This window comes from Arachis duranensis, chromosome 5, assembly GCF_000817695.3.
Source record: "Arachis duranensis cultivar V14167 chromosome 5, aradu.V14167.gnm2.J7QH, whole genome shotgun sequence".
In the NCBI taxonomy this organism is placed as follows: Eukaryota; Viridiplantae; Streptophyta; class Magnoliopsida; order Fabales; family Fabaceae; genus Arachis; species Arachis duranensis.
The window spans coordinates 96,957,181-96,971,319 of NC_029776.3; positions in this window are offsets into that span (position 1 = coordinate 96,957,181).

A 14,139-nucleotide genomic window follows, 5' to 3' on the forward strand; every position below is an offset into this window, starting at 1 on the left:
ATTAAATTTGTAATGCAATTCATTCTGTTAAAATTTACTCATTACTTGATTTGGTAATTCTTCTTCTAAGAGTAATATAACATTTTTGTCTCTAATATTTTCGTTTTATTTAATTTTTTAACATTTTAAAATTATTTCAATTTTGTTTCATCGTTAATTATTTACAGATTTCTAATGGCAAAATAATATTAAGAAGATTTTAAAATATTAGAGACTTAAATAGGATGATTTAAACGTTAAGGACAACTTTAAAATTTATTCAAAATATTAGAAACAATACTTTATTCTGTATATTTTGAACAATGATAGACAACTTTTTGTTTCTTTTGTGTCTATTTAATAACTATTACTGTTGTTTGCTTTATCCTCTAAAATCGTTGAATTACCTATTATGTTACAATTTCTGTATATACCACACCAAAAAAATGAATATATTGTTTAAACCAATGAATATGCTATTCACAAACAAGTAATTATACAATTTGAATTATTTGTGTCTCTTCTAAAATATGATAAAAATTGTTAAAATTAATAGTGTGGTTGAATCTAACTAGAGATTGTTATAGAGAAATGTAAAAAAGTTACTAAGATATCAGAAAAAGGATAAGTACTGTTTTAATTTTTAAAATTTGGGATCAAAATTAAAATTGTTTTTAATTTTTTTTTATCTATTTAAAATAGTCATAAACATTGCATTTCGAATTAAAATAATCCTTTTAAATTTTTTTAGACAAAAATAACCTTATTTTTATGTTTATTTTGATTCCAACACCACCGTCATTTCTCTTATTCCCACCAACTATCAGTCATCTCCCTTTCCACAACTATTTATTTTATCTATTATAAATAATAACAGGTATTCAAATTCAAGAATCCAATTTCAACAAACACATTATTCAAATTTAAGAATAGTATTGTACCACTAACAATTTCATCCATTACAATCAAATCTTTTAAACTCAACAACAACATCATAATAATTCATATTTTTTTTTTTTTTGTAAAGAGAGAAAGAACAAATTAGGATAAAGATAGACAAGAAAAATATAGTGAGCTCAATGAGAAGAAGGAGAAGAATGAGAAGGACGAGAAAGAGAAGGAAAAGAAGAAGAAAAAAAAAGAAAAAGAGAAGAAAGAGAAAGAGAAGAAGAAGGAGAAGGAAAAGAAAATGGAGAGTTTGGCAATGACGATGAGGGAATTCACCACCACTACCGTTGGTTAGGTCGCCGAAAAGAGAGATTGATAAGAGAGTGAGAACGCGGGAAAAAGAGGGGAGAGGGAGAGAAAGCAAGAGAGCTCGAGCTCGAGCTCGTCGAAAAAAGAAAGAAGAGGAGATTTGAGATTTGTTTTTCCTCTACCTCCGCTACCACCATTGTCGAAACTGTCGTCGCTGTTGTTTCTACTCCCTCTTTTTGTTTGCTGTGTCGACGACGACGATGGCACTCAATCCTGCCAGTACCGTGTCTTCTTCTCCTTCTCTTTTTACTATCAATGGTGGCAATGGTGACACTTTCTTTATTGCTCTTACTCTCTTCTCTCTGTTGGATTCTCTTTTTTTTTTATTTGAATGTGTGTGAGAGAGCAAAAAAAAAAAGATTTGATGGTTAGTCTGATTAGATTGATGGAGATGAAGATGGAATTGTGATTAGAGAGATGAGAAGATAAGATTAGTGAGATAAGGGTAAATGGTCAAAAAATTTACTTTAAAGACAATTTTAACGTTGATGACCATTTTAAATAGAAAAAAAAAATAAGAGGTGATTTTGATTTTGACCTCAAATTTTAGAGACTAAAATAGTACTTATCTACCTCAAAAAATGATCTTTACACATTATGGTTAATCACACTTGTGCAAGATACAAAATGTTAGCTTATATACAAGTCTAACAATTCTAGCTAATTCTAGCATTTAATTTACTTGCTGCCAAGGGATCTTACTTAGTATATTCCTAACTAACTTAGTAGACTATGGAACACTAGTTAAACATATTGCTTATAGAGCAAGTAATTGAGATGAACTTTACCTAATTATGATATGATCATTCAACAGCCTCCCGCAAGTTTGGAGTATGAACCTCAAACATTCTAAGCTTGCTATGAAATCTTGAGAACGGAGCTAGTGATATGCCTTTGGTTAAAAGTATTGAGTTGAGAAAAATTTTATTATTTATTATTGTGATGACAAATATTTAGTTAGGTTGTTTAAGGATTAATTTTAATTTGTATTGATTATATTGATTGTGAAATAAAATTTTAGGATTGGTATTTGGTTTAACTGTTGATTCGATTATAATTAAAAAGAATCAACTATTAAGAGCAGATATAAGGAGAATATAGAAGAGATTGTTGCTGCTAATAGAAATTTTTTTTTATCATTATGAGAAATGATTGACAACAACAATTAATGAAAATGACAAGTTTCGTCTTTGCTATAAGAAGACTAATTATCAAGAAGAGTTAAAAGAGAAAAGTCAAAATACAATATCTGCACTTTTGAGTGTGATAATTCTTTTTCACTAGGTTATAATTTGAATAATTTAGTTTAGTTTAGTTTTAATTTATGTTTTAGTAAGAGATTATTTTAAAAAAGTCTATGAAAAAAAGATGAGTTAGAAAAAAAAGTTAAAATATTTTCATTCTGAGTTTGAGTCTTTGTCATTAATTTTTGTTTGGTCTTAGCGTTTGGATCAAAAGGATGATTTTAAAAATAATTTTAACATTGAAGATCATTTTAAATAAAAAAAGGTAAGAGGTAATTTTAATTTTGATCCCAAATTTTAGGGATCAAAACAGAACTTATTCTTATTAAAAAATAATTTTTGTACATTATAGTTAATCATATTTGAGCAAAGTACAAAATGCTAGCTTATATACAAGTCTATAACAACTCTAGCTAATTCTAGCATCAAACTTACTTGCCACCATGGAATCTTACTTAGTAGATTCCTAACTAACTTAGTAGACTATGGATCACTAGCTAAACATATTGCTTATATATAGAGCAAGTAATTGAGATCAACTTCACCTAATTATGATATGATCACTCAATAGCCTCTCACAAGTTTGGAGTGTGAACGTCAAACATTCCAAGTTTGCTATGAAATCTTGAGAACAGAGCTAGTGATATGCTAGCTTTTGGTTAAAAGTATTGAGTTGAGAAAGATTTTATGACAAATATTTGATTGGGTTGTTTAAGGATTGATTTGAATTTGTGTTAATTATATTGATTGTGAAATAAAGTTTTAGAATTGGTATTTGGTTTAAATGTTGATTTGGTTATAATTAAAAAAAATTAACCATATTAAAAGCAAGATATGAGGAGAATATAGAAGAGATTGTGCTGCTAATAGAAAAAGAAATTATCATTATAAGAAATGATTGATAGCAACGACTAGTAAGAATAACAAGTTTCGCGTTCGCTATATATAAAAAGAAGACTAATTATTAAGAAGAATTAAAGAGAAAATTTAAAACAATATCTATACTTTTGAGTTATGATTCTTTTTTACTAGGTTTCAATTTGAATAATTTAGTTTAGTTTTAGTTTATGTTTCTATAAGAGATTAATTATTTTAAAAAGGCCTATGAAAGAAAAGATACAAATTAAAAAGAAAAGTCAAAATATTTTCATTTTGAACTTGAGTCTTTGTCATTGATTTTTGTTTGGTCTTATTGGCATTTTGATTTGTGAAATTTGGAATTGTACTTTCATTTGTTCTAAGATAGAACCGGTTTGATTCATTTGTTATCGGTCTTAGTCTTTAAATTAGTATTTGTAATACTGGTAATGAATATAGTAAAATTCTGTCATTATTATGATAAAGATTAAACGTCTTATTATATTTTAGAATTGAACCAAAATCTTATGTCACTTTTTTTATTTTTTCAATTTTAATCTTTTGCTGTTGTAAGAGTCTAAATAAAAAAAATTTCTATTACCTTTCTAAAACTTATAAATTAAATTTTTACACTTCCTCAGCAATATTTTGCACTATTAATAGATTAAAATTAAAATTTTTAATAAGTTTTAACATCTTTTTTTTTTTTTCCTTCCCTCTTTCTTTTTTCTTTCTCTTTTTTGCCTCCTTGTGCGTTTGTTGTCGTTGTTAGTTTTTTTTTTTTACTTTCTCTCTTTTTTCTTTCGTTTTAGTTTTTGTTGAATTAGTGAACTTTTGCTTTTAACCTAACTTTTTACGTAATAATTACTCAGCAATGATCCCCATATATCTGGTGAGAGTATACTTTTGTCACCATATTACCATTCCTTTTCTATTTGATTGATTCTAAGCCTTCTTTCATGTTATCTCTCTGCTTTAATGTTGTCTTTGATGATCATCAAGATCTATTCAGCATCGTTATATCTTTCTTATTACATCTTAACTTTTTCAGATTTTGCATATGTGACAAAAGAAGAATGTACTCATTCTTTAGACTTGTTTAGTTTGGTCCATATAAATCCAAAACTTTAGTTATTGCTAGTTGTCATGTCAAACAAACAACTTTGCTTTAAGCTTCAAGTACAAGGTCAATGGAAAAAAAAAGTGGTTTAACAAGGGTTTGCTAATTTACTACCCAATTTAGAGTAATTATCCCCAATAATGCAGTGCTTTGAACATAATTAGGGACAATTTGATATATTAATTATTATTATTCTACCAACATTACATCGCTCTCAACATTTTAGATTTTGAAGATGGACTAACCATTTTTGTTCCTATATTTTCTACAATCTTAACAGTCAATTTTTTTTTTTAATGTCCTAGATATTTTTAATAGATATAGTATGAAACGAAAAGAGTATGAATTGACCAAATTTAACCTAATTCTTTCATTGACCAGGTTGAATATTATATATAACAAAAATAAAATTTAATGGACATTTTACAATAGATGAATCAAAATAAATAATTCAATACAAAAATATATAATGTTAATTAAAGTGCGAAAATTCCAGAATTAAATATTATTTTTGTCTCAATCGTTTTGAATAAGGTATCAATATAATGTTATGTTTAATATTCTTTTGTCTTATTTCAGAAATGACTCACTGTTGTCTATCTGATCTCTAACAACAATACTACTGGAGGATGTTTATTATGTGAGCTTTCAATTTAAGTGCTACTACCTAAGGAAGGAAAAGAGGATCATATCTACTGTGACACCAAGAATGGAGGAATTCAAGGAGTTTGGTAAACGATATTACGATATACAGTAAAGTTTGATACATATTAAATGGAATCTTAGTGCAGTAAAAGGTGCTTGAGCGAGAAGGATGAGGCGTTAATTTAACGGTGAAATTCCTCGTGAGTTATAGAGGAGAACAAATTAAAATACGTCTTGTAAGAATGTGAACATCTATCTCAGCTTATCTACACATTTAGATAGATGAATGTAAAATTTTGCTATTTATTAGAAGAGTATTAGTAAATTAGCCGATTTTGTAATTTGTAATTACCAATCAATTATTATTAATATTTTTAATAATGTAAGAATATATTTAATAGTGTAAAATTATTTATTTTTTTATTAATTAAATATTGACTAAATTTTAGTAAAAGACTCGATTCTTAGACTTTTTCTTTTTATTATTAAGAACAAAATCGTGTTTAAAATGCCAAGACCGACAAAGTTTATAAATTGGTGAATATAGATCAGAGAGTGAGATGCTTATGTGACTGGCAATTGAATACCATATTAGAATTAGGATGTATTGTTTACTTAATGTTTGCTTACCAAACAAAATGCTAACCGAAGATGTGTAAGTTTTTAAATAATCATACTAGGTGTTTACATAAAAAAAATCAATCGTTAAAGAAAAAGTATATGGAACTAATTTTTAATCAGTTAAAAATAGAACAATTTAATTAATTATAATTTAAAATATTTTTTAAATTATTGTTAACCACATTTAAATTTAAATAGGAGACACGTTAGTGATATTTTGGGAGAAAATCACGGAACATACCCGGTAAGTCTTCAGTTTCACTATCTTCCTTCTCTCTTTAACTAGCGTCGTCCTCCTTTTCTCTCCCCAAAAAAGCATAGCCGCCTACCTCCTCCACCGTCTTCACTCAATAACTCAAGCTGTGTCGCCGTCGTCACTCCTCCACCGTACTTAATCGCATCATATACCTATGTTCATTTGCAACAGTGAAGGTTATTTTGTATTTATTTAACCTTACTCTCTTCACATATTTACAGGAATTGTTTGCTTGAAACTAGCTAGAAGATACACCATTGCAGATAGGTTGAAATATGAAATACTTCATAATAAAGGCGTTGACTCTTCCATGGCGAGTGAAGGTTTTAAGCAGCCGAAATAATCTACTATAGTTTCAAGTGAATAGTTTCAAGTGAATGAAGATTTGAGATTATGAACAATTATAAAAATATAAAAAAAAATATTCATTTAATATGAAAAAAACATCCTAATGCTTCACAAAAGAAATATCCAATTATATTTTGACAAAAATAATTAGATATCTATAAAAATTAAAAAAAAATTATGAAATTCTTAAAGAAATCGAAACATTCACACATTGCAATACAAAAAAATTCAAAAAATATATAAAAGAACATCCATTTAGTATGAAAAAGAAACATTCTGATACTTAATAGAAGAAACATCCTAATGCCTAATATAAGCACCATCCATATAGAGGTTTTTAATTCAGCCAGAAGCATTTGACTAGTTTTTGGCTAGTATCCTCTTGGTTCCTAGCATTGTCGATCACTAAATTAGTAGTCAATATAAAATATATATTAAAATTAAATTAAATAACATATATATTTATAATACAAAGATATATTAAATGATTTAAAAATTTAATTTTTTATGTGTATATAATATTTTAAATTTTTAACTCTTAAATTTTTCTACAATTTAGTAGAAAAGAATATATATATCGATCCTGGTTTATCAAATTTGTCGTTTACTTTTGTTCTGTGATCTTTGGCCTTTAGGCTTGTTTGTAAAATCTGGTCAAACTGTAATTAATTAAATAATAAATTAAATAGGAGCGAATATGGTTAAAAAATTTAGCAATTGAAATTTAATAATTTAAATATAATATTTAGATTCAGTGAATTTTTCTGAGTCGAAAAATATAATTTTTTGAATAAAAATGCGCACTATAAATTTAACCGGTACTGTGACTGAGAAAATTAATTAGAAGTGAATAATTTTAAGAAATAAGAATTTATGATTTGGAAAGATAGAAATATTTAAAATACGATTTAAAACTCTAATCTTAAAGGTTTTGGCCTAAAATTGGACCAACGAATTAAACCAAGTGAATCGGATCCAAGTGGGCCCAAGACCCAACATATATAAACATTAGTTACGAGCATTTCAGCTCATTTACCCTAAAAACGAGAGGGAGGGGCGGATAAAGAGAAGAAAGAAAGAAAACCTAACTTCTCAAACTTCAAATCACTATAACTTTTGATCCGGAACTTCGATTGACGAGCCGTTTGCGGCCACGCATTGCTCTTCTCGCCCTCTTCGATTCTATCTAAGTTTTATGGTGAGTATTCCACTGTCCTCTACCTAGTTTTCCTTTTTCCATTTAAATTCGAATTTGGTTTGGGTTTTGAAGAAATCTTGTGATTTTGGTTGTTTAGGAGTACTCTAGTATGATCCATTGGTGAGTTCCATCAACTAATTTCGTGGGTTAAGGTAAAGAACCCTCTAACCCGTGTGATTTATCAATTTCATGAACCCTAGGTTGATTATAAGTGTGAAAATTGATTATGTTAGAGTTTTGGGTGATTTTGGTGCACAATTGGGAGGTTGATGTTGTTTGAGGAGCTTTGGTGAGGCTTGGAACTAAGGTTGGTGGAGACTTCCAAAGAAGAGACTCAGTTATTTCAGCTACAAGAGGTACGGTTTAAGTTTCATTTAAGTACCATGTGGTGTGATGAGAATTCCTAGGCTAGATGACCCTAGGATTAAGTTTAGATTGTGTAAATTGTTAGTACAAATATGCATAATTGATATGTAATATAAATTAATGATTGGATTGAGAATTGTGTGAATTTATATGTTTGGTGTGTTGAGAATTTGATGAATTGGATAATGAATATTGGTTTGTATAATATGCATCTAAATTGTGAATTTGGGCCGGAGGCCGGAAAGAGGTAAGGAAGATAAGTTGATGTGTGTATTGTGTGATGATATAAGAGATTGGATGGATTTTAGATATTGAATATGTGAATAATTGGTTTGATTATTGAATAATAAGGTTTGAGGAATTGAGGTGTGAAATTTGATAGTTTTGGGTAAAATTATGTAGATGAGGTATGTTTGATTTTGGTTGAGTGTAATTATGTGAATGTGGTTCGGCTGTGGTCAATTGGATGAGTGAAAATAAATTTGGCTTGTGAACATTGGAAAAATTGGTGATTTCTATTTTTGGGTAAAAACTTATTTTTGACCAACTTTGGTGGTTCGTAACTCAGTCCACAGAGTTTGGAATTCTTCAAAATTATAAATTTATGAAAGTTCATTCAACGATCTTTCCAACGGTTCAGAAATGGTTGAAAAGGGAATTTTGTAGAAGAAGTTATGTGTGTCGGAAGTTTAAGGTTTGAAAATGTAATTCTGCAGCTTTTTAACTTAGTAAAATTTTTGGTAAAACGTACTCCGACGCGCACGCATGGCCGACGCGCACGTGTCACCCACGATTTTTACTCCCTCACGCGTCGCTGTATTGATGCAAGTGCCCAGTAGAAAATTTAGAGAGTTGCGCTGGTACTATGCTGGGTTTGTGCGAGGAGCACAAAATGCACCCACGCGTACGCGTCACTGACGCGTACGCGTCGCGCTACCTTTCTGCTTCCCATGCGTGCATATGGACGACGCTAACACGTCACTTCCTTTTTTCACTTTCCACGCGTGCGCGTGGGCGACGCGCATGCGTGACCTTGTTTTCAGCAAAAGTTGATTTTGAATTTTTAAAGCCGAATTTTAGACTTTTAAGCCTCCATTCTCACCCTTTAAGTCTTAAAGCCTTATAGTAGGCCTAGAAATGAGAAGGGACTAGGAAGGGTGGTAGCTTGAGGGTGAAGTAAAGGGAGAGTAATGATGAATTATGATTAATAATGACTGTATGAATTGTTGAGTGTGATGATGGAAATGCGGTGTATGCCGTGAGTCAAAGGGTTATATTTAATAATGATTATTGGCTGGTTATTAGTTATGTTATGAGCTGGATGGCTATGATAAATATTGATTTATGGTTGGAAATGAAAATATGGCTTTGAATGATTGTTTTATCTTAAGCTCTCTTTCTCGAAAGTGTGAGCCCAGAGAGATGAAGGAAGGTGAGGAACCCCTTTCTTATTCCTCCTGGTAATGTAAAATTGCCCCCAGCGAGATGGTGGGAGGTTAGGATCCCCTCCTTGGTTCCTTCCGAGCATATGAGAACGTACCTCTTAGATAGATGCAAGGGTTGTGGTTGCACCCCACTTGCTCCAAGTTGGTTAGTATAGAGGCTCCCTGGGTGGACACAAGGGGTTGTGGTTTCGTCCGACTTGCCCCGGGTTATGATGAGTGATGTATAAAATATGTAATTTATGTGATGTATAAGTGACGATATGGTTATGATGAATGATTATGGAATGTGAATGAATGTGAAATGATTATCTGAGATACGAGTTTTTCTGGATGAAAGCAGTGACTAGCCACCACGTGCTCCAGGTTAAGACTCGATACTCTACTGACCCTATGTCGTAAGTGCGGCCGGATACTGTGAAAGTTCCGGATGAGCTCGCCCCCGTGGATAAACACCAGTGTGGGTGTTGTATGATTATGATTATGATTATGTTCATGATTGAGAATTACTCGAGTTGGGGATACACGACAGAGGGACTATCCAATGGTTAGCTACCAGGACTTGTCGGGTTGGCTTTATAACCGACAGATGAGACTCATCAGCCATAGGGCAGGCATACATCATCTGCATATGTTTGAATTGTTTGGGTTTGCCTATTTGTTTTGGATTGCAATATCATATATGCTATGTTACCTGATTATGTGCTACTTGTTCTACTTGTACTTTAATTGTGTATTACTTGCCTGTATTGCTTGTGTTTGTACAACTGAAAGGTTCTTCATGCTGGTGTCAGTGGACGTTGAGGGTTGTTCTTGATGAGATGAGTTGATGATGTAATTGAATAATGATAATGATTATTGAATGAGGTAATCGAGTTCCCTGGGTAGACGCAGTGAAGTGATTTCACTTGCTCTAGGTAAAGAATGAGATAATTTGAGCTCCCTGGGTAGACGCAGTGAAGTGATTTCACTTGCTCTAGGTGAGGATATGAGGTAACAATATAGAATTGCTAAGACAAAATAACTGGTGATGGTTTGGCTTATGATTCTGATTCTGATTTGTTGGAAAGTTAGAAAGTTGGGAAGCATGAAAGATATGAATTAGATTTAGCATTCCCTTATGACAATTGCCTGTTTATGGATTAGCGAGAACATAGGGTGAATATTTGGTGAAAGGAAGTTTAGGATGTTTAGTGAGTTTTTATTGCAATGCATTGTATTTATTTGGCACTTTTATCGTACTGGGAACCCATGGGTCGGAGGTTCTCATTCCATATATATCTCTTATTTTTTAGATACAGGTCCAGATACTCAGAGGTGAGCCGTGGTTCATCTGAGAGATGGCGAAGAGGGGTCCAAGACAAACACATGGCTGCAAACGACTCGTCAATCGGAGATCTGGAGCAAAAGTTATGGCCAAATAAAAATGATAGAGGTTAGGGTTTCTCCTTCCCCTATTCTCTCTTCTCTCAATCTGTGGCTCTCTCATGAATGGGAAAAATGATGCTAAATTAGCTAAGTTTGAGGTTTTCAAGCCTTGGGCTTGGGCCTGGTGAAGCTTGGTTCAATCGTTTTAGCCTATTGGCACAACTTTGGGCTAAAACTTTTTAAATTAATGTTTTAATTTGCTTTCTAATTTTATCTTTTCAAATTATATATTTTAATTTCTTAATCTACTTTTCTCATATTTAATTTATTAATTTTTTATTTTTTATTTTTTCTGGGTTTTACAAATCCTAAAAAATAGACCAAAAATGTTAAAAATTAAAATTTATTACTTTAGAAATAATTATATATAAATAATTCGAAAGGAATATTTTAAAGTTTTTAAAATTTTAGAGATTATTTTGAGATTTTTTAAATTTTTTGGAGACTATTTTGTACTTTATCCTAGGAACTGATTTGTCCAGATTGATGATGCATGCGCATTATGTTGTGTTTTTCTATTCTTTTTCATATACAAATTAATTCATAATACTTAATTATGGAGTGTTTTGGTGCTTAAGTTGGATATTACTTTAATCCTTTGTTTTAATTAATTTTGTAAAAAATAATAAAAAAAAGAAGCAAAAAGCACTCAAAAGAAAAAAAGAAAAAAAGAAAAAATTTTGGCACGCTTTGAAGTTTAGGCCGCGCTTTTAAAAGCGTGGCCCTTGAAGAAAGCGTAACCCATGTTGCATAAGGCAAGGCCGAAGCATACATGCATGAAGGCATTCTTAACGCCAAATAATGATTAATAGCAGGGTGTTTTGCACGTCAATGGTGTGGTGCTTCACACGCCAAGGGCCTAAGCTTTATCTACATTCTTCATGTCTTGGTAATTCCCGGCTTTCCGAGGAGGTTGGATGAGCTTTGCATTCAGGATTTACTTGATTATCTCATCTCTTTTGGTGTTGAATTGTGTATAAGAATCATAACGAGGAGTCAACTTAAATGTCTTTTAATTATCCCGTGATTTATCCTCGTCCTTATTGTTTTAGGTTTTTTCCATCTTCCGAGCCTGATGAAGTTCTTCAATCTCTATTTGAACTTTAGCCTTCTCGTGAAACTCGGCGAGTGTTTTTGGTTTTGATACTGTGATTGCTTCTTGGAATTTTTTTGGTTGAAATCCGCTCTTGATGGCATATAAGAGTACTTTGGGATGGAAATATAGGATGGTAATTACCACCTTCGTAAAACGAGTAATATAGTCTTTCAGGCTTTCATTTTTTCCTTGCTTGATTGTGTTCAAATAGTCAGAATCATGGCAATAAATGGAAGATGCAGCAAACTGATCTTCAAATAGTTTCACCAATTCTTGAAAACGAGAAATAGAATCTGCAAGCAAAGAAAAAAACCAATCAAGTGCAGGACTATCTAAAAAGGTAGGAAAACAATGACATAAAACAGGGTCAGAAACACTGTTTACTATCATTGTAAATCGAAATTTCTTGATGTACTTCTTCGGGTCGACCAATCCATCATAAGGAGTCAAGGTCGTTGGCAGAGTGAACCTTTTGGGCATTTGAAAATTCATGACATAAGCGATGAATGGACCAACGGCATTGTCTAATTCGTCGTCGTCATTGGCTTGTGGATCTTCTTCTCGCCGTTGAGTTTCAGAGATGTGTGTTGGATCGAAATTGTGTTCCTCATCTTTTGATCATTCATTATGATCGTCATTATTTTCAATCCAAACATTGGTCAACTCGACTAGTTGGCTTGCCATTCTTCGATTTTCTTCCGCCATACGCTGATTGGCCTGTTGTAACTCGGTTACCATCCGAAGAAGTTCGGATGGTGTTGGAGGAGGTTGGTCAACCATAGGCGAATAAAGAAATTTTGGGGGTCTAAAAGAAAAAAGCAAGGGCTTTTATTTCTTAGGCCCCACAGTGGGCGCCAATTATTCTTGCGTGGATTGACTGGGTATAACTCGTCCTCTTGGCAGTCAACTCCAAGTTTCTTATCTCAACTCCGAGCTTCTTGTCTGGGAAGAGATATGCCTTGGTGCAGAAAGAACAAAAGGGAGAGGTACCTGCAAAAAGCACTCCGACGCTCAACTCAGTCAGTGTGTAAAAATGATCATATCCTTGATAAAGTGTCTTACCTCCTTTATATGTGAGGTGAGATACTGACAGTTATGTTTCAAAAATAATTTATATTAAAGGAGAATAATATTATATTAGAACGTTATGATATACATTTTAATGTGTGGAGCCAAGTTATAATGTTTGAACGAGTTATAACGTACGGAGTCGAGTTATAACATTTGACTGAGTTATAACAACCATATTAATATCAATTGTACATAGTAAATCATCTATTATTAAATATAGTTTTGTAGTAGTCCTTGGGTTTATTTGTGATTTTGCTATTGCTATTTGAGCGGTTATCCAAGTGGCAATTCGCCTGCAGCAACAATTTACAACAGTTATTAGTCTTTATTAAGGAAATATGTTTCTCTTTGATTATTTTTCTGAAGAGGCTGAGGTGCTACGCTTGCAAGTGGCCATAAAAGAATAGAGTCTCACGACGAGATAGGATGCCAGGATGCTGAATGTCTCGTACTTTTCATTAATAATTGTGGTTTCTTTGGAAGGCCTGCCGCCATGAACATGTGTTCCAAATGCTACAAAGACATGCTATTGAAGTAGGAACAAGACAAGCTCGCAAGTAGTGGAAATGAAAGTGATGATCTTAACGAAGCAAATTTTTAGTAAGTTATGGCGGATTTTGATGATTGATGACAAATTTGGATGTTGGTATTTTATGTTTAATTTTTTTATTTATTTGACTTTTGAGTTTGTATTTGAATGAGAGTATAACATTAGGGTTTATGTAGTACTTTTAATTTGAATGATATTTTAAAATTTATATTAGACTATAATTATATTTTACTGTGTTTATTTATATTTTATTTATTATTTTATTATAAAAAAATTTTTTGGTTGAATTACAGTCGAACTGATTAAACCAATAAATTAATAACCAATAACTAAAACGGTTCAATAATTAATTTGGTTTTTAAAACCTTGGAAAAAACACGGCCACACCTTAAAATAGGATTTTTTTATTTTAATAAATAAAATAAATATAATAATTACCAAAATATACAATTTAAAAATAATTTACCGATTTAAATTTTTCTCTCTTATCTCGTTTACAGTGTAAACGAGATAAGACACGTCAGCCTGCTGCGTGTATACGAGATATACTTATCTTGTTTACCTATCTCGTTTACACTTTAAACGAGATAGAAGGAGACAAATTTGCAACTGCTATAAAAGGATGTGTAACCTTTGGTATTCTCCACACACATTTCATAT